Raw genomic sequence first — 18,705 nt, 5'->3', positions numbered from 1 at the left:
TCATCTATATGGGACAATCCTGCAATTAAAATAGGGAAGAGACCAGTGTTCTGGAAGACATGGCATGATAAGGGTATTACCACTATTGCTGATCTTTTTGAGGAGGGAGTGTTTGTTTCATTTCAAGGGCTCAAAGACAAATATAATGTAAATGACAAGGGGGATTTTTGGAAATATCTTCAGTTACGAAGTTCTGTATTGTCTATGGGTTATAATACAGGACAGGCTGAGAGTGTCCTGCAAAGTTTCTTTAAGTTTCCAAGGTTTGGGCAGTCATCTTCTGTTTTTTATAACATGGCTGCTAATGCTCTGTATGGTAAAAATGAAAATCTGAGGTTAATATGGCAAAAAGATTTAGGTCTTGAGTTGGAACAAGGTGTTTGGGATAATATTGTGCATAACATGGGTTGGTCAGTGAGAGATGTTAAGACAAGATTTGTACATTACAAAATAATTCATAAATACTACTGGACGCCTGTTAGGCTTAAGCGACTTGGTCTAATCAATAGCGATGAACGTTGGAAATGTAAGAATTCTAGGGGCACTTTTCTACACCTCATGTGGGATTGTCCACTTGTCTCTCCCTTATGGACTCAAGTGATTGGGACTATGGAAGAGTGGTTGGAGCAGCCCTTGCCGGGTTCACCTCGGCTCTGCTTGCTCGGCGATCAAACGGTGATAACGGCTGATCTTACAAAGGCACAGTTTGGATTAATTCTTGCAGGCTTCCTTACTACAGCCAAAGTTATTTTAAGGAAATGGAAAAGTACAAGTGCACCTTGCTATAAGGACTGGATCGAGCTCATGACAAGTACAGCCTCTTACGAACTAATGCTTGCCAAAGTGAAAGACTCTGTGTCAAAGTTTTCTGCTATGTGGGATAGTTTCCTTACATATATTAAAGGGGAGGATCAGTGAGAAATGAGGTACAATACTAATGCCGCTTTTCCACTACAAACGCGGCTGAGTCGGGCTGAGCCGTGCCGTGCTGAGTTGGGCTGAGTCGAGCTGAGTCGAGCTGAGCGGGGCTGTTGGAGTTGCATTTTGACTACAACCGCGCTGAACCGTGCTGGCTGGAAGTGGGTGGACACATTGGGTGGAGTTAGCGAAAGTGGGTGGACGTCACGTGATGTCGTTAAGCAGTGCAAAGAGTGACATCAGTGAGCTTTTAAGCGGTAGTCTCACGACCCGGATAGTAAACAATAAACATGGAGGACATGGAGTCGTTAGTGTTGCTGGTCTTGGTGCTGTGGCTTATTGTCACCGACAACGCCAACAGATACTGGCAAGAGCGTATAGATGAGGCGAGGCGCATAAGGCTTCAGAAATTCTCGTAATTCGTAATTATTCTTCTTCCGGGTTTACGGTGTTTACAGATCCCAGCGTGCTCGCGGGGCGTGTGTGGGCATGTGAGGACACTCCTCCTCACCAATCAGTGCACAGGGGAGTGTCTCCTCACGCCCCCAGCCTCACTCAGCTCGGTTTGGCTCGCTTCAGCCCCACTCCAAAACCGTGCGAGTTTTGGGTGCTAAGCAGGGCTGAAGCGAGCTGAGTCGTGCTGTTCTGAGGTAGTCGAAACGCGAACCGTGTCAGGCTGAAGTGAGCTGAAGCGAGCTGAAAAAGGGTAGTGGAAAAGGGCCATAACTGACCTAAGGTACTGTGCATTGTGATGTGTGCTGGGAGAGGGGAAGAAGGGGGGATCTGCTGTGCGGCTATGTTGTGTCTGGGTGTTGTAATTGTCCTTCAATGATTCTTGGGATTCTGGATAAAACAGGTTTTAATTTTGAAAATAAAAAGTTACTTAAATTACAAAATCTAAAGGTACATCATCATTATAGGACAAGGCCTTGGCTGTTCAGCAATGTACCGGTACAAGCTCCTCATTTTGTATTTTTTTCATAAAATAGGCATTTTTTCAGCTATTGCTTTGTTTTTGTCAACACCGTCAGACACAATAAAAAAGCAAATTATTTTGTATATATTTGGTCTAATATGTATTTAGAGTTTTTAAATAATTGTCTGGCATTCTTAGCACACATACACTGTTAAAAGTTGAATATTCACTTTTATTAAATTTTTTATACAGTTTCACGTGGACTCCTTTAAAGATCTAATATTATACAATATTTACTTTCAGCCTCAGGAGACAAAGTAATGTTTTTTTATTTAACAAACTTATTTTTGCATTAAAAGAGACTATTACTTTCATAACTCAACAGCACTGAAGAAACATGTAAGCATATTCATTTAAAGCAAATAAAACTCCCTGTGACGACGGTGACTTTAGAACTGACGGTGGTGACAGTGGCCTCATTACAACATATAATTCCAAATTTCAATTCCAAAGTCAATGGCTTTTTGCTTAACAACTTTATTTAACTATTTGGTCCAAAAAAATAACAATCCTGAGCAATGTAATAACATTTTTTTAAGGAATATAGGCCTAAGGTACAATTAAGCAATATCATTTTAAAAAGTACTCCATCCCCATATCATCAAATATCAAATCATCATAGTAAGAAATAATGTTATTACCAGTGGGAATAATGTACAAACATCTTAAACTGTCATCTAGTGCCCCCTACTCATAAAATAATACATTAGATTCTTCTGTAAACTGGACTGTAAACTGTATTGGATGTGAACAGATAACAAAACAACAAAAACAAGAACAAAAACTATATCTGTTATAAACTAAAAACTAAAAAAAAATAACTAAATTGTGAGCAAACATTCAATAAGAAATTCTGTGTAAATACCACAAAACACTGGGCTGTCTGGGGGAGTTTCTGGGTGATCTGAGACCTTTCTCTTACTGTACGTTCTCTTGATACTTGGTGCCTACGTTTCCAAGCCTTTCTCTGACTTCTCTTTTCCCTTTCATTCAAGTCATTGATATTTTTAATCTTCCCTTCCTCCACTCTCTTCTTCCATCTTTGCCTTTCCGTACTGAGGTATTCCTTCTTTAGCTCTGCATCACTGTTTATTTTCTCTCTGCGCTTTTTTTTGATATTCCCTGTTTCTTCTCCTTCTCTCCTCCACTGATAGCTGCTGCCTAGCCATAACTTCCTAAAATACATAAAGTCAAAGTTGAGTGTAATGACTATGAAATTGAGGGAGATGTTATGAATGTTGGATTTGGTTAAAGGTCATTCCATTTCCATTTGGCTTTAGTCACTGGAGAAGGGACACTGTATACTATGTGCTATATAGACCCCTTTCACATGACATCACCGCGCCGCGAGATTTTGTTAGGCGCCATATTGGAAGACCAAGTACATGCACTCACAATATAAAAGTACGAGCGAGAGTAAAGTGACACGATGGCTGATAATTCTGGTTATGTGAGTACATTACCAGTTGCAGAAAGGGCACGGTATGTGGAGAAACTGGCTGTGATTGATGGGTTTGACCCATATGATAAGACTCGGGGCAAGGGAGAATGGAAACATAAGGAGGACCGGACACCAATTCTGCCATCTGTTTGCTACCCAGACATTGTACACTATTTGTTGTTTACACCCAGTGCCTACACTCAGTGTTCGAACTATGCCGATATTTTCGGGGGGCCCCTTTTTTTCCCTTGGGGGTGTGTGTGTGCTTGCGCTTGTCTCGGAGCGCGGATCTCCAAACACATGAGAAGCCTATCTTACGCACATATCACGCGGACTCCACACACGCATCACGTCTGAAGTCATAACTCATCAGGGGAAATCGTGTCCGCATTGGCATGTTCAAAAAACAACCTCGCGTCAACAATGATACCAGACGGAAGGAAAAAAAAAAACAGTCAGGCTACTCAACAACCAACCTGGCAGCAGCGAGCAAGCCCCAAACCATCCTAAATTATTATTATTAAATTGTAGAAGTCTGGGAGGCTTGCTCCTCATACAGTTATCAACTTGGGGCCAATTTAGCATGTTTTAAATCTGAATTTCTTGCGTTTGCTTACCTCAAAGTGTCCACAGATCATGCACAGACTTATCCATTATATCCACAGTTTTTTGCCAAGTCTCACACAGGTTTCTTTCAAGTCTACTGTTGGGCCAATAAATCATAAATAAAACAGCTCAGATTTGTTTGTTTAAGTCGTTTGCCACTCCACTTTATTCTCGTGGGTTCACATACCGCTGCCGTTATTATCCCCTTATTGGTCTTCCAAAATGACGCAGGGTCTGTTTACTTCCGGTTTCGGGTGACGTCAGTGAAAGGGGTCTATAGGTAGGTAGTAGGTGCCCTATGTGCATCCCAAAAGACATAAGCCAAATAAACATGGCATAATAGTGAATTGAGAGAGAGAGAGGAAAGGCACTACATCCCCTAAGGGTTGGACAATAGGGAAGAAATATAGGAGGAATTACATAAATATAATTATAAAAGAGGTTCATGAAACATCACGTCATATTGGTATTTATTGTGATCAACAATTATGTTCTAGCCTCTGTTGAGGGCCATTTGGAGGTTTTTGTCACCACCGTCAGACAGAAAACCTGACGGTGGTGACGTCTGACGGTGGTGACAAAAACCTACTCTTTCACAGGATATGCAGGAGTTGTTCACATTAGCCATCTTGTTTTCCCTCTGTTGCTAGCTACTTCAGACCTCTTCTTAAAAAGTATACATTTATGTCATAATCTAATCTAATATTTTTTAGACAAAAGTGATGGTGTTGACTAGTGTTGCACCGATACCATTTTTTTGGCCCCGATACCGATACCTATACCTGGCTGTGCAGTACCAGCCGATACCGATACCATACCGATACCACTCCGTTTGAAATGTGTGTGTGTGTGTGTGTGTATATGTATGTATGTATGTATGTATGTATATATAAAGAGCTGCATACTTGGATGTAAAATCATTGCTATCATGGCTTTGTCAGGCTGCTGCTTACCTTTGTGAAACAGGAAAAAGACTAATACAAAGTGAATCCAGTAGAACTTTTTATTGCCTACCTGGTATGGATGACTGACAATAGTTCAATAAACTTTTAGCTCTCACAGGCCAAAATAGTGAGAAAGTAAAATTACATTAATAATTGAATAAACTCTTTTAAACCCTGAGTTTTGGCTCTCAAAGGCCAAAATAGTGCAACTTTCATGAAATTATAACATGTATAATACTAGTGCAGCAGTAAGAAAGTAAAATTATATTAAAATAAGAAATAATATACATATGAGGTATATTTGAGAGATAGCAGCATTAAGGAGTATCTGAGGCAAGAACAAATCAGATTAATCAGAATTGACATAAGAAATGATTTCTTCCTGTAAACTAGGTCTAGGCTGATGTGCACTACTCTAAGTGCAGCCAGAATTTGGTAAAATAAATAAAGGACTATTTTACCAGGGTTTGTTGCTGCGGTCCATCCCCCTTTCTCTTGCTAGCAGTTGCTGCAACCTCAAACTCTTTGTGTTCGTTCACATGTTTCGTCTTCAAATGTTTTATCAGGTTCGAGGTATTGAAACTGGCCGATTTAACTCCACCTCTCGAAACTTTCAGGCCGCAAATCTTGCATGTAGCCATTGTACTCGCCGGAGTTTCTATGCTGAAATATATCCAGACCGCCGACATTTTCTTCTCGTGGTTTGTTTTTCCTCCGCATGAAAAAGCTGCCCCTGTATTGGTTAAGAGCAGCTATTGGCCCACTCTCATTGGTCTGGAGCAGGTCAATAGCAATAGCTGCTTGGCAGGCATGCACAGTGATCACGTGTGATCACACAACACAGAGTGTAGTGAGTGTCGGGAGAGATAAGGCTGCGTTCAAGTGTCATACTAGCATCGGTAAATGGTATCGGCGCCCTATTTCTTGCTACTCGCCAATACCGATACCACCATTTTAGTGCCAGATCGGGGCCCCGCCCGATACTGGTATCGGTGCAACACTAGTGTTGACATGCTATGGTTGTGACTGTAGCAGTGTCCAAAAATATGAACAAGTTTAAGAGAAAATACCAAACTTACAGGAGCTTGAGTAATCTGGAAGCATGCAGTACAGCTGAAGGTTTGAAAAGAGGGTCCTCAGGAATATAGTTGACCTTGTAGTTGCCTGATTTTATTGCTTTTTGTAAATATCTGATGGTGGTGACGAATATGTGGGACACATTTTGAGCAACCACAAAATAATAGTAAGCATCGTTCAAAACTCACTGTTTGCAGTTTTAAATACATATAACAATGTATTCTTTCATGTAGTAAAGGTATTATTCAATTAAATGATTACTTTTTGTTTTTTTAATCAAGTTGAAATGATTAGCTCCTATCCGAGGACAACTGATTTTGTAGGCAGTGACCAGCATATAATCATTAAATTAATAAAAAATAAACACAATCCTATAAAAGAACTGTACATATGTGCAAAAGACCCCCTGATTATAACTTTAATTTTTTTTATTTATGAAAATGTTATTAATTTCCAACAGACTTAGCACTTTTCTTAGTGGGACATGTTTTTGCCAGAGTTTCAAGAATCAGTGCCTTATGTATATGTTTGAAAAAATAAAAAAATGTGAATTACAAAAAAAAAATGCAATCCTGCTAACAGACATACAAACAAACCACACCCACAACATAACCTCCTTGGCGGAGGTAATAAACTCCAACATGCATTCTCCAACAAAAGCGATGATTGGAAAGGAGAACAGTGTGCAAGAAGCACAAGCAAAACCACACAGAGGAGCCATTTTTGCTGCTTACAAGCAGCTACTGTAAGAACAAGACCTGGCTTCGGGGCAGGATATATACGTGTATACATTACATATACACTAAAGTGCCTTAATTGGATGATCACGATAACTTGTACAGGTATGAATCACCAAAGATTTGTCGGTTTCCCCAGAAATGACAAACTATAAAATTAAAATGAGTATCTTCAGGGTTCTCCAGAAAATCTGAAGTAGCCGGCTAAAATAAAGTAGTAAGCGGCTCTGGAATTTGCAAGGAAGGTGCGCTACTGCTAGGGGTGTCTGGGGACATACTCCCCCAGAAAATTTTTAAATTTACATGCCTTCTGGTGGGCGGCACGGTGGCGTAGTGGTTAGCGCTGTCACCTCACAGCAAGAAGGTCCGGGTTCGAGCCCCGTGGCCGGCGAGGGCCTTTCTGTGTGGAGTTTGCATGTTCTCCCCGTGTCCGCGTGGGTTTCCTCCGGGTGCTCCGGTTTCTCCCACAATCCAAAGACATGCAGGTTAGGTTAACTGGTGACTCTAAATTGAGCGTAGGTGTGAATGTGAGTGTGAATGGTTGTCTGTGTCTATGTCAGCCCTGTGATGACCTGGCGACTTGTCCAGGGTGTACCCCGCCTTTCGCCCGTAGTCAGCTGGGATAGGCTCCAGCTTGCCTGCGACCCTGTAGAACAGGATAAAGCGGCTACAGATAAGATGAGATGCCTTCTGGTGCACTCTCAGCTAATAAATTACTAACCATTTCCCTGTAAAATACTGACAAAATATGTATGAAATTTCCCTCCAGATGAATACGTGCTTGGCTTTCTCACTTAGCCTCTGTAGTACATTGCCTGGCTCTGTAACATAACTACAAGGTGAGCTTATTTGGTGCATGCGTATTGTAGTTGATGTGCTTCTGGTGTGGTACTGTGTATTGTATCGTTTTAATTTCAGCATAAATATTTGCACATAATTAGTTATTTGCACTTTATAAGTATGAAGCCTTAGCTAAGGGACCAAACATCTCCATGGGAACTGAGGCACTCTGGGTAGCTTCTGCATATGAAAATAATTCTTCGATATGAAAATATTAATTATGATTTATATGTACCAACCTGCAGAAAACAGACTTTATATTTGGTCCACGGAAAGTTTTCGTTTCTTCTTCTGTGGCATTTTATGAAAACCAAGTGAAAGTCTGCAACAACCACCAACTGCGTCTTTACTGCCTGCCACAGCGTGGTCACATGGTCCGGCTCAGCCAATCAGAGTGCGAGAATCAAATCAACAAATATGGCTTCACTTCCCATCATGCAAGACCTGAATCAAAGACAATTGTGTGGTGAAATAATTGGATTTGCAGCTAATTATGGGCAGCAGAGACAATATTTTTTTAAAAAAACCACCCGCTTGAACGTTGAAAGGCAAGTTTTTATTTTTTCTGCAATCGAGCAGCTGGTGCGGATCGTCTGTATAGGCAGAGAAAACTGCCGGTCACCGGCGCTTGTGGACATCTCTGATCCACAAAAAAGTTTATTGTATTTGTTTTTTTTTTTTTACTAGATAGTCAATCACAATGGTGTCTAACACTCAGTACGTTTACATGCACATCCAAATCGAGCTACTGTCGGTAATCGAGCAAAGGGTCCCAGCAGGGGTGCCAGAGAAATCCAATCCTACATGCACACAAGGAAATCGAGCTGTTGTGTGAGGTACATTGTGCACCCGAGCCACAGGTGGCGCTACACGCCCCATCGTGTTGGTACACTTCTGGTTGTCGTCATGAAGAAGAGCTATTCAAGAGTGTAAACAAAATTATCAGTTCCGTGTTCTCCATTGCGCGTTTTTCTCCCGTCCATGAATTTTAATATATTCAACTCCTTAAGCTGAATGAGCATGAACTCTGTCTCCTCATTGCTCCAGAAGTGCACGTTTCTGCTCGCCATTTTCTCTTCTTCGTTTGTTCCTCCTGACCTCTTCTGCTGCTCGCTACTACTGTTGTCATGCCGACCGAGGCTGTTGTGTTTCCCGCTTGTGGTCTCGTCACTCGTCACTTCCGGAAGGGGCAGTGCTGAAGTAAGTAGATCGAATATGTAGCTCGATAGGGTTTACATGCACTAAGTAGCTTGGCAAAAATCACATAATCTAGGTCGCGTAGCTCGATTACGAGAAATCAAGTTCGGTTCGATTTCAGCCGAGCTAAGGTGTTTCCATGGCATTTAGAACTTCGATTTCAGTTGAGCAACGGCAGAAATTCGATTTTCTCTATGTGCATGTAAACGCACTGACTAAAGGACAGGTACAAAAAGCTCTCAAACACAAGGGCAATTCAACCAACACTCGCTGAAAATCATTTGTGATGGAAAACCAACTCTATTTATACACACACACTTCCATTTGGCTGACACTTCTATGCCAGGATCAGACGACACGATATTTTTGTCTTTCGTGATGGTCACCATGTCAAATTAGGCAATCATAGTGCCAAAAATTCTCACCATGTTTTGATCCGGACACTGGCAGCACTACAAGTTTGATCCTCACCAATCATCATTTACATCTTTGCACGTTGTCAAGGAGGAGGGTCAAGAAATGGTCAATCATGGCCATCAGGGGGCGTCGTGGCTCAGGTGGTTAAGGCGCCATACCATGAATGCGGGCGACCCGGGTTCGATTCCGGCCCGAGGTCATTTCCCGATCCCTTCCCGTCTCTCTCTCTCCCGCTCATTTCCTGTCTCTGCACTGTCCTATCCAATAAACGTGCAAAAAGCCCAAAAAAATATCTTAAAAAAAAAAAAAAAAAAAAATCATGGCCATCAAAGAACATGTCAAAACTAGTTGAGAAATTACAAAAAAAATTTTTTTGACATGATGTTATGTTACATTACTGACATTTAGCAGATGCTCTTATCCAGAACTATGTATAACATACCCAGAGCAGCCTAGAAAGCAGTTAGGGGTTCGGTGCCTTGCTCAAGGGCATGTCAGCCATTCCTGCTGGTCCAGGGAATCGAATCGGTGATCTTTTGGTCCCAAAGCTGCTTCTTTAACCATTAGACGATGGCTTCCTCCAAATATTGTGGAGCATCTGAGGTGCCACTACACTGTTCATCGATTAAGTCATGCTATAAGGCATGTTTATCGCTCACGACATTCATATTCAAACCAGACGCTGGAAGTTTCTCGGCCACAACAAAACTGTCTGAATTCATGTAGTCTGATCCCAGTTTTAGCTAAAGCAACTTAGAACTGATATGCATGCATCTATACATAGAGTTAAGGGCTTTACTTATAGCCCAGCGGTGGCAGCTTAGAGATGCTGGGATTTGAAGTCACAACCTTGTGGTTAGTAGCCAATGCATACCCTTATAATAAAATAAGTTCACTTAGTAAAGCCTGTTAAAAGATCATGTTCTAAAATATAACCTTCAGTGCAACCACTGCTTCTCATGATGTTATTGTAGTTTGGAGATGTCAGTTTGAAACAGATCTTCTGTCAGTGTTCTACAGGTTTAGTGAAACATTTATGAGCTTCCTTACTGGAAGGTCAGGGAACAGTTACAGGTTTGTTTGTACAACCCTGATTCCAAAAAAGTTGGGACAAAGTACAAATTGTAAATAAAAACGGAATGCAATAATTTACAAATCCCAAAAACTGATATTGTATTCACAATAGAACATAGACAACATATCAAATGTCAAAAGTGAGACATTTTGAAATTTCATGCCAAATATTGGCTCATTTGAAATTTCATGACAGCAACACATCTCAAAAAAGTTGGGACAGGGGCAATAAGAGGCTGGAAAAGTTAAAGGTACAAAGAAGGAACAGCTGGAGGACCAAATTGCAACTCATTAGGTCAATTGGCAATAGGTCATTAACATGACTGGGTATAAAAAGAGCATCTTGGAGTGGCAGCGGCTCTCAGAAGTAAAGATGGGAAGAGGATCACCAACCCCCCTAATTCTGTGCCGACAAATAGTGGAGCAATATCAGAAAGGAGTTCAACAGTGTACAATTGCAAAGAGTTTGAACATATCATCATCATCTACAGTGCATAATATCATCAAAAGATTCAGAGAATCTGGAAGAATCTCTGTGCGTAAGGGTCAAGGCCGGAAAACCATACTGGGTGCCCGTGATCTTCGGGCCCTTAGACGGCACTGCATCACATACAGGCATGCTTCTGTACTGGAAATCACAAAATGGGCTCAGGAATATTTCCAGAGAACATTATCTGTGAACACAATTCACCGTGCCATCCACAGTTGCCAGCTAAAACTCTATAGTTCAAAGAAGAAGCCGTATCTAAACATGATCCAGAAGCGCAGACGTCTTCTCTGGGCCAAGGCTCATTGAAAATGGACTGTGGCAAAGTGGAAAACTGTTCTGTGGTCAGACGAATCAAAATTTGAAGTTCTTTATGGAAATCAGGGACGCCGTGTCATTCGGACTAAAGAGGAGAAGGGCGACCCAAGTTGTTATCAGCGCTCAGTTCAGAAGCCTGCATCTCTGATGGTATGGGGTTGCATTAGTGTGTGTGACATGGGCAGCTTACACATCTGGAAAGACATCATCAATGCTGAAACGTATATCCAGGTTCTAGAGCAACATATGCTCCCATCCAGACGACATCTCTTTCAGGGAAGACCTTGCATTTTCCAACATGACAATGCCAAACCACACACTGCATCAATTACAGCATCATGGCTGCGTAGAAGAAGGGTCCGGGTACTGAACTGGCCAGCCTGCAGTCCAGATCTTTCACCCATAGAAAACATTTGGCGCATCATAAAATGGAGGATACGACAAAAAAGACCTAAGACAGTTGAGCAACTAGAATCCTACATTAGACAAGAATGGGTTAACATTCCTATCCCTAAACTTGAGCAACTTGTCTCCTCAGTCCCCAGACGTTTACAGACTGTTGTAAAGAGAAAAGGGGATGTCTCACAGTGGTAAACATGGCCTTGTCCCAACTTTTTTGAGATGTGTTGTTGTCATGAAATTTAAAGTCGCCTAATTTTTCTCTTTAAATGATACATTTTCTCAGATTAAACATTTGATATGTCATCTATGTTCTATTCTGAATAAAATATGGAATTTTGAAACTTCCACATCATTGCATTCCGTTTTTATTTACAATTTGTACTTTGTCCCAACTTGACATGGAATGTCACTTCGCTGGGGGGGAAGGAGCCTGAGCTTGTGCGGGAGGTTGAGAGGTACCGGCTAGAGATAGTCGGGCTCACCTCCACGCACAGCTTGGGCTCTGGAACCCAGCTCCTCGAGAGGGGCTGGACTTTCCACTTCTCTGGAGTCGCCCGTGGTGAGCGGCGGCGGGCTGGTGTGGGCTTCCTTATAGCTCCCCAGCTCAGCCGCCATGTGTTGGAGTTTACCCCAGTGAACGAGAGGGTCGCCTCTCTGCGCCTTCGGATTGGGGAGAGGGCTCTTGCTGTTGTTTGTGCCTACGGGCCAAATAGCAGTATAGAGTATCCAGCCTTCTTGGAGTCCCTGGGAGAGGTACTGAGGGGTGCTCAGACTGGGGACTCCATTGTGCTACTGGGGGACTTCAATGCTCACGTGGGCGATGACAGTGACACCTGGAGGGGCGTGGTTGGGAGGAACGGCCTCCCCGATCTGAACCCAAGTGGTGTTTTGTTATTGGACTTCTGTGCTAGTCACAGTTTGTCCATAACGAACACCATGTTCGAGCATAGGGGTGTCCATAAGTGCACGTGGCACCAGGACACCTTAGGTCGGAGGTCGATGATCGACTTTGTAGTCGTGTCATCTGATCTCCGACCCTATGTCTTGGACACTCGGGTGAAGAGAGGGGCTGAGTTGTCAACTGATCACCACCTGGTGGTGAGTTGGATCTGCTGGCGGAGGAGGAAGCTGGACAGACCTGGCAGGCCCAAACGTATGGTGAGGGTCTGCTGGGAACGTCTGGCCGAGCACTCTGTTGGGGAGGTCTTTAACTCCCACCTCCGGGAGAGCTTTTCCCAGCTTCCGAGGGAGGCGGGGGACATTGAGTCTGAGTGGACCATGTTCTCTACCTCCATTGTGGATGCAGCTGTTCGGAGCTGTGGCCGCAAGGTCTCCGGTGCCTGTCGTGGCGGCAATCCCCGAACCCGGTGGTGGACACCGGAAGTAAGGGATGCCGTCAAGCTGAAGAAGGAGTCCTATCGGGCCATGTTGACCTCCGGGACTCCTGAGGCAGCCGACGGGTATCGGCAGGCCAGGCGTGCTGCAGCTCGGGCAGTTGCGGAGGCAAAAACTCGGAACTGGGAGGAGTTCGGGGAGGCCATGGAGAAGGACTATCGGTCGGCCTCGAAGAAATTCTGGCAAACCGTCCGGCGCCTCAGGAGGGGGAAGCAGTACTCTGCCAACACTGTTTACAGTGCGGGTGGGGAGCTGTTGACCTCGACTGGGGACATTGTCGGGCGGTGGAAGGAATACTTTGAGGATCTCCTCAATCCCACCGTCATGTCTTCCACTGAGGAGACTGAGGCTGATGACTCAGAGGTGGACTCGTCCATTACCCAAGCCGAAGTCACTGAGGTGGTTTGCAAGCTCCTCGGTGGCAAGGCACCGGGGGTGGATGAGATCCGCCCTGAGTATCTCAAGTCTCTGGATGTTGTGGGGCTGTCTTGGTTGACACGCCTCTGCAACATCGCGTGGCGGTCGGGGACAGTGCCTCTGGAGTGGCAGACTGGGGTGGTGGTCCCTCTTTTTAAGAAAGGGGACCGGAGAGTGTGCTCCAATTATAGGGGAATCACACTTCTCAGCCTCCCAGGGAAAGTTTACTCCAGGGTACTGGAGAGGAGAATTCGACCAATAGTCGAACCTCGGATCCAGGAGGAACAATGCGGTTTTCGTCCTGGTCGCGGAACACTGGACCAGCTCTATACCCTTCATAGGGTGCTCGAGGGTTCATGGGAGTTTGCCCAACAAGTCCACATGTGCTTTGTGGATCTGGAGAAGGCATTCGACCGTGTCCCCCGTGGTATTCTGTGGGGGGTGCTTCGGGAGTATGGGGTTCGGGGCTCTTTGCTAAGGGCTGTCCGGTCCCTGTACGAACGGAGCAGGAGTCTGGTTCGCATTGCCGGCAGTAAGTCAGACCTGTTCCCAGTGCATGTTGGACTCCGTCAGGGCTGCCCTTTGTCACCGGTTCTGTTCATAATTTTTATGGACAGAATTTCTAGGCGCAGCCAGGGGCCGGAAGGAATCCTGTTTGGGAACCACAGGATTTCATCTCTGCTTTTTGCGGATGATGTTGTCCTGTTGGCTTCTTCAAACCAGGACCTTCAGCATGCACTGGGGCGGTTTGCAGTCGAGTGTGAAGCGGCTGGGATGAGAATCAGCACCTCCAAGTCCGAGGCCATGGTTCTCGACCGGAAAAGGGTGGCTTGCCCTCTCCAGGTTGGTGGAGAAGTCCTGCCTCAAGTGGAGGAGTTTAAGTATCTCGGGATCTTGTTCACGAGTGAGGGAAGGATGGAGCGTGAGATCGACAGGCGGATCGGTGCAGCCTCCGCAGTGATGCGGTCGCTTTACCGGTCCGTCGTGGTGAAGAAGGAGCTGAGCCAAAAGGCGAAGCTCTCAATTTACCGGTCGATCTACGTTCCGACTCTCACCTATGGTCATGAGCTTTGGGTAATGACAGAAAGAACAAGATCGCGGATACAAGCGGCTGAAATGAGTTTCCTTCGCAGGGTGGCTGGGCGCTCCCTTAGAGATAGGGTGAGAAGCACAGTCACTCGGGAGGAGCTCGGAGTAGAGCCGCTGCTCCTCCACATCGAAAGGAACCAGCTGAGGTGGCTCGGGCATCTTTTTCGGATGCCTCCTGGACGCCTCCCTGGGGAGGTGTTCCAGGCATGTCCCCCCGGGAGGAGGCCCCGGGGAAGACCCAGGACACGCTGGAGGGACTATGTCTCTCGGCTGGCCTGGGAACGCCTCGGTGTTCTTCCCGAGGAGCTGGCCGAGGTGTCTGGGGAAAGGGAAGTTTGGGCTTCCATGCTTAGACTGCTGCCTCCGCGACCCGGTCCTGGATAAGCGGAAGAAGACGAGATGAGACTTTGTCCCAACTTTTTTGGAATCGGGGTTGTACCTGGGAGGTGAGGATGAGGATGGATTAAATCCCATTCCACCGTGTGTGTGTGTGTGTGTGTGTGTGTGTGTGTGTGTAATCTGAACTGTTCACGCTGTCTATAACACACACTGAAAGACTAGTGTTGCTGATGAGCAGAGAGGATAAACAACAGGACTCTACTGTACACATGCACTTTGCTAACCTACTTGCTAAAGCTAACCGCTATCAACAAGCCTCACAGCGAGACTCGAACCGAGCTGCAGTCGGTTTCGGACACAAATACAATACACCAAATATTTCATACAACACAAGCACAATATCTCCTCTAAGCAGCCAGGAGTTTAAACACCAAACACTGTCCGACTAGCAAAGAGTTTTAGCGAACAGCTAACAGATGATCAGAGTCCTCTTGTTCTCAACACTTTTGAAACGAGCCAAAAAGCGAAGGTAACAGGTTAATAACTCAATTAACACGCTGAACTTATTTGTTATGAACGCAATAAAACATATAAATGTTATAGAGCCTCACCTGTAACAGTCACAACGGGATTTATTTCTTTACTTTCTGCTCCAACTTCAGCAACATTCTTCACTTGGTCACTCGATAACTACGGCACGCCGGTTGTCCAAAATAGAAACCGTCCTGAAACGCGTTTTAATTTTGCACTCAGCAAATTCCATCATTTCAAGATGTTTCCAACAGTTTCTTCTTCTTTTATTTTATAATGTCAGCTGTATTGTGGAAGCTGAAATCATTAAATGTGACGTACATTAGGGAATCTGAGTTGAGAGAGAGAGAGAGTCCAAAGGCAGGCTTAACCTTAAGAAGAAGAAAATCTACCATGGTTTACTATGGTTTTACCATGTTTTTTATGTAGTAACCATGATTCTACCATGGTATCTCATGGTGATTCTAAGTACTATGAACCAACCATAGTATTACTATGGTTCATCCATGATAGTAACCATGGTTCTACTATGGTATTTCATGGTGATTCTAAGTACTATGAGCATTACTGTGGTTTATCCATAGTACTGCAGTAGCTGTGGTAGCATCATAGTTGTATGTGTAATAGGTCATAGTAACTACGAAATTAGTTTAAAAAGGGATAGTGTGGTTTTTAAAAGGATGCACTAACTGTAGTATTACCATGCTTTCGTCCAACAGTCAATGCTGTAGAGAAGGATCTCGATTAACAGCCCAGATACATTAACATTTACTTAGAACCTACAAATTTAAGTGAACATTGAGGTAAAATGCACCATGGTTTTCATGGTTACCCAAAAAACCATGAAAACCATGAATAACTATAAACCATGGTAAAACCATGGTTAGTTTTCATAGTAAAACCATGGTTAATTTTCGTAAGGGAACCTTTTATTTGTCACATGCACACTTCAAGCACAATGAAATTCATCCTCTGCATTTAACCCATCTGAAGCAGTGAATACGCACACACACACACACACACACACACACAGAGCAGTGGGCAGCCACACCAGAGGGCCCGGGGAGCAGTCAGGGGTCAGGTACCTTGCTCAAGGGCACTTCAGCCCAAGGCCGCCCCACGTTAACCTAACTGCATGTCTTTGCACTGCAAAAACCCGGCTTACAAAAACAAGGGAAAAAAAGTAATAAAATTAGGAATATTTTACTTAAAATAAGCAAAATTATCTGCCAACAGAACAAGAAAATTTGACTTGGCAAGATTTTTAAAAACAAGTAAATATATCTAGCTTTAGAACCCCCACAGATGTCTTAAAACTAGTGTATTTATACTAAAAACAAGTAAAGTTGTACTACTCATTTTAACATGCTAGATACTTTGTCCCCCAACCAACAGTTTGACTATTTCATCTGGGCATATTGGTGTGCTCTGTTTAAGTAAGTGTTTATACCAACTGAGACCGCCAAATAAATCAAAATCAAAACAACAAACCAATCCATTTTGTAGCCTATTTTTGTTGCCAGATGGACAATACAACAATTCATTTAATTTAGTTATCTGTTTTGTGTTAAGAGATTAAAAGAAAGGATAAGATGCTTGAAATAAAATATTCTGACTTTGACAAACTTGTCATGGTTAATATAACACCGATGAAATTATGGTAATTCTCATTTTAAGACAGAACTTACTCATAACCAGTAATAAAATCTCAATAACAAGTTATAATACCTTATTAAGATAATTGAGGGAAAAAATGCTTAAAGTAAGTGAAATACTCTTACAAAAAACCTGCCTGGAAAGGAGAATTATCTTGGCAGACAAATAACAAGCATATTTTGTCTTGATTTAAGATATTTAATCTTGGTTAGATTTTACTTTTTGCAGTGTGGACTGTGGGGAAACCCACGCAGACACGGAGGGCATGCAAACTCCACACAGAAAGGCCCTCGCCAGCCGCTGGGTTCGAACCCGGAACCTTCTTTCTGTGAGGCGACCGTGCTAACCACTACACCACCATGCCGCCCTGTCTGATGTCCATATTTCCTTGACAACAGGATATGCAGACTTTCCCAAAAAACATTTTCTAAATCTCCGCACCTTTTCATACCTGTAAAAATCAATCAATAATGTAAATAAATAAAATATTTTAAAAATCACAATTTTCAGGTGGTGCAGTGGTTGGCACTGTTCCATCACAGCAAGAAGGTTCTGGGTTTGAGCCCAGTAGCCGACAGGGGCCTCCCCATGTCTGTGTGGGTTTCCCCCACAGTCCAGACATACAGGTTAGGCTAATTATTTGTTTTATCTGTAACCACTTATCCTGTGCAGGGTCACATGGGGCAAGCTGGAGCCTATGGGCGAGAGGCAGGGTACACCCTGCACAAGTCCCCAGCTCATCGCAGGGCTGACACACACACAGACAACCATTCACACTAACTTTAGAGCCACCTAACCTGCATATGTTTGGACTGTGGAAGGAAACCCACGCAGACATGGGGAGAACATGCAAACTCCACACAGAAAGGCCCTCGTCGGCCGCTAGGTTTGAACCCAGAACTTTCTTGCTGTGAGGCAACAGTGCTAACCACTACACCACCATGGCACCTGGTTAGGGTGATTTGTTGATAATGGTTGTTTGTCTCTATGGGTCAGCCCTGTGATGACCTGCCGACTTGTCCAGGGTATACCCCGCCTCTTGCTCATAGTCAGCCTGGATAGGTTCCAGCTTGCCTGCAACCTTGCACAGGATAAGCAGTTACGGATAATGGATGGATGGGTTTGAGCCCAGTGGTCGACGGGGGCCTTTCCGTGTGGAGTTTGCATTTTCTCCCCGTGTCTGGATATTAGACAATTCTTCTCACGAAGCAGAGACAGGGGCAGGGAAACAGGGACAGATGAGGAGGAGGGTGAGAGAGGTAAGATTAAGGTTGTAGGCTATATGCTAGTCAGTCATAACTAACCAGCTAAGTTCGTGAATCGTGAGAGTTGAGGTGACACGTTTAGCATCAGCATGCATTAAAAGCCCAAATGCCAACAATAAATTTTTTGGGGACTGGGATGTGTTTTCCATCTCGTTGACCTATTCCTTGCATAACTTCATCCACGAGAGCGTGAGAATTATCCACTTTGCATAGGTTGGGGACAGGAACGTTAAGGTGCGTTGTGCGGGGGGGGGCAGTGCCCCAGTAAAGCTTAACCCTGGTCCACTGTCTCCTCTCTCACCCTGCTCTTTCTATTGTGGCAATAAAGATTAAAAAATATGTGGAAAGTAACATATTGAAATAGAATTAGGAATACAGTAATAATAATCAGCAAATTAATGTACTTTAAACTTTAACTACCACAAAATAAATTAAATCTTTACAAAAATAACAGTCAAAGGAACACAAATACATTTATATTCTTATTTTCTACCCAGAAGTGAGTAATCTTAGAGTAGCCAAAATAGTAATGTTACTCAAGGAAGAGTATTGTTACTTTAGAATAATATTACTCAAGTA

General features: G+C 43.7%; 1 protein-coding gene across 3 annotated transcripts in view; it reads right to left on the bottom strand.

Annotated features, from left to right (window-relative positions):
* Positions 1–15,372, bottom strand: part of prkab2 (protein kinase, AMP-activated, beta 2 non-catalytic subunit) — a 37,602-nt gene extending 22,230 nt beyond the window's left edge. The window contains exons 1-2 of one of the 3 annotated variants that reach the window (XM_060906162.1): positions 15,286–15,371; positions 7,779–7,983 (exon numbers count right to left, since the gene is read on the bottom strand). The gene's annotated coding sequence lies outside the window, so the exon portion shown is untranslated. Of the gene's footprint in view, positions 1–7,778; positions 7,984–9,161; positions 9,251–15,285 lie in introns of those variants that run through there. The other 2 variants (XM_060906160.1, XM_060906161.1) reach the window with 2 other exon arrangements.
* Between the last annotated feature and the right edge of the window lie 3,333 nt (positions 15,373–18,705).

This window comes from Neoarius graeffei, chromosome 23 (genome assembly GCF_027579695.1).
Source record: "Neoarius graeffei isolate fNeoGra1 chromosome 23, fNeoGra1.pri, whole genome shotgun sequence".
Classification (NCBI taxonomy): Eukaryota; Metazoa; Chordata; class Actinopteri; order Siluriformes; family Ariidae; genus Neoarius; species Neoarius graeffei.
The sequence above is the reverse complement of the archived record's forward strand: the minus strand, read 5'-3'. Positions and strand labels throughout refer to the sequence as shown.